The sequence below is a fragment of the Syngnathus floridae genome, unplaced genomic scaffold (assembly GCF_059516105.1).
Source record: "Syngnathus floridae isolate MCC-2025c unplaced genomic scaffold, RoL_Sflo_1.0 HiC_scaffold_64, whole genome shotgun sequence".
Classification (NCBI taxonomy): Eukaryota; Metazoa; Chordata; class Actinopteri; order Syngnathiformes; family Syngnathidae; genus Syngnathus; species Syngnathus floridae.
The window spans coordinates 70,226-73,222 of record NW_028284093.1 but is presented as its reverse complement, the minus strand read 5'-3'; the positions used below and the strand labels follow the sequence as shown (position 1 = coordinate 73,222).

General features: G+C 37.4%; 1 long non-coding RNA gene across 1 annotated transcript; it reads right to left on the bottom strand.

Annotated features, from left to right (window-relative positions):
- Positions 1 to 516: 516 nt before the first annotated feature.
- LOC148378113 (uncharacterized) lies at positions 517 to 2,538 on the bottom strand. The gene is made up of 3 exons (XR_015856163.1): positions 2,378 to 2,538; positions 2,177 to 2,254; positions 517 to 612 (listed from the first exon to the last, which is right to left on the bottom strand). It is a non-coding gene; the product is annotated as an uncharacterized LOC148378113 (long non-coding RNA).
- Between the last annotated feature and the right edge of the window lie 459 nt (positions 2,539 to 2,997).

Genomic DNA, 2,997 nt, shown 5'->3' with positions numbered 1-2,997 from the left:
GCTTGTTCAGGGTAATCAGACTTGTATATAATTCTAATGGCCTTCTTTTGAAAACTATTCTGAATTACAACTTTGGATCTTATATTACTTTGCAACAATCTACTCCGTGACAGATTAGGCAGTATAATCACATATGTTAACTTCAGTGCCCACACTGTATTTATTTATGGTTATTTGTTAAATCAAGTACTGTTAGACATGAAATAGGAAGTGTTTAACATAAATGTTATGGCTACTCACCATTGTAGCTCGCTCCTGGTCAATGATACGAGCCTCTTCTTGCAGTGGAAAACTTGCAGCCAACAAACACCGTGGAACCTAAAGGAATGAAATTAAACATTAACATTTCGCCTCGACCAATTTTCACACGTACAACGCAACGCGGCTACACTTCTGCTATTACAAACGTAAATCTCCTTAAACACAATGAGTGTTACTTACCGTGTACGCTCTAGACGGTCCAGTTGCAAGCAGAAAATAAAGATATTTCTGTTGATAATCGTCGCTGCTCAGTGGCTCACGGCCATCGCGCCAACAGATTTGAATTTTGGCGGAGGTTCGGGCAATTACGTCATATCCGCGGCATTTGACTGCGACGTAATACCCGCTTATCTGAAACGGCAGTTAAAAGTAGAGTTACATCAAGTTTTCTTGGAACCTAAACGAATGAAAGAAAACTATCATTTGGCCACAACCAACATTCACAGATACAACACAACGTGCGGGGTTGAGGTTAAAGATTGAGTGAAGGGGCCTCGTTTTAAACTACTGTTTTGAAAAGGAGTGGGAACAAGTAAGACGTATTTAATTTATTTAATGGGAAGTAGTAAGACTTATTAAATTTATTTAATCTACTTTTCTTCCCAGGCAAAATTTGATGTGCTGCAATTCCAAATTTCCAAAGTGAATGAAGGAATGAAGTCCTTTAAATTATGATTTTGTATAAATACTAGGCATTAACACAAAATCGACGGCACAAAATGGGCAGACTTTACTTGTTTGAAAAGGACTGGTTACAAGACAGACTTTTTAAATTTATTTAATGGGAAGAAGACTTATTTAGTTTAATTGATCTATTTTTGTTCCCTGCCAAAATTCGATTTGCTGCAATTCCAAATTTCCAAAGTGAATGAAGGAAAGAAGTCGTTTAAATTATGATTTTGTTTAAATACTAGGCATAGACACAAAATCTACGGCACAAAATGGGCAGACTTTACTTGTTTGAAGAGGACTGGTTACAAGACAGACTTTTCTGATTTATTTAATGGGAAGAGGACTTATTTAGTTTATTTAATCTATTTTTGTTCCCTGGCAAAATTGGATTTGCTGAAATTGTATTTTGCCAAATCTCGATTTGAGACCTGATAGGAAGTATTAAACGCTTAGTTAAATCAATACAAGTTGGTAATAAGAGCGAGTAATGTTGGTTGAACCGATGAATGAAGGTTGAAAGCAATTTAAATTATGACTTTGTATAAATACTAGATATTAACAGAACATCTACTGCGCAAAATGGGCAGAGTTTACTTGTTTGAGAAGGAGTGGCTTATTCAAAACTAAGATTTATGTAATCTGTTTGTTCCCAGGCAAAATTGGATGTGATGCAATTCCAAATTTCACCACATGATGGTGCCCAATTTTGACTTCATAGGACATATTAAACACTTAGCTTGTTATTATGTTCAAGGTAATCAGATTTGTTTATCATTCTAATGGCCTCTTCAAAACTATTCTGGATTACTACTTTGGATCTATTCTACATTACTTGGCAACAACATACTCTGTAACAGATTAGGCAGTATAATCACATATGTTAACTTGAGAGTGCCCACACTCAATCTACTTATCGTGATGTGTTAAATCAATTACTGTTAGACATTATTTGTCTGATAATCTACCAAATCTTTGAATTGAAGAATTTGTGATTTAATTAATAGCTTGTTCAGGGTAATCAGACTTGTATATAATTCTAATGGCCTTCTTTTGAAAACTATTCTGAATTACAACTTTGGATCTTATATTACTTTGCAACAATCTACTCGGTGACAGATTAGGCAGTATAATCACATATGTTAACTTCAGTGCCCACACTGTATTTATTTATGGTTATTTGTTAAATCAAGTACTGTTAGACATGAAATAGGAAGTGTTTAACATAAATGTTATGGCTACTCACCATTGTAGCTCGCTCCTGGTCAATGATATGAGCCTCTTCTTGCAGTGGAAAACTTGCAGCCAACAAACACCGTGGAACCTAAAGGAATGAAATTAAACATTAACATTTCGCCCGGACCAACATTCACACGTACAACGCAACGCGGCTACACTTCTGCTATTACAAACGTAAATCTCCTTAAACACAACGAGTGTTACTTACCGTGTACGCTCTAGGCAAAATTGGATGTGATGCAATTCCAAATCTATCTGAAACGGCAGTTAAAAGTAGAGTTACATCAAGTTTTCTTTTTTAATCAACACAATCATTTACAACCGTTGACCAGAAAGAATCGTCGAAATTCGACGTCCCCCACAAACGCCACGCTCACTCGCTTTTCAGGGCAACAAAAGTACTTCTTTTTAAAAACGATGAGTTGTACTTACCGTGTACGCTCTGGACGGTCCAGTTGCAAGCAGAAAATAAAAATATTTCTCTTGTTAGTCGTATGTTACCATCCGCTGTGTCTTTGTCAACATCGCCGCCATTTTCCTACTTCCTGCTGCGAGCCACGCCCACGGATTTAAATTTGGGCGGAAGCTCTTTCCATTGGCGTCGTTTTCGCGTATAGCAAATCCGATTGGTTGGGAAGGGGGCACGGTTATGCAGCCGAGGAGTCCTGTGATCGGTGGGATGTAAAGTAGGCGTCGACGTCACGTCCGCGTCACGTGACCACGACGTGGCAGACGTCAAATAGCAACCGCTGTTTTGTTTAGTAGACTTACAGTTGTTATGCATTGACATAATGGCGCACACACCAAATAGATTTAAATAAATTAAAT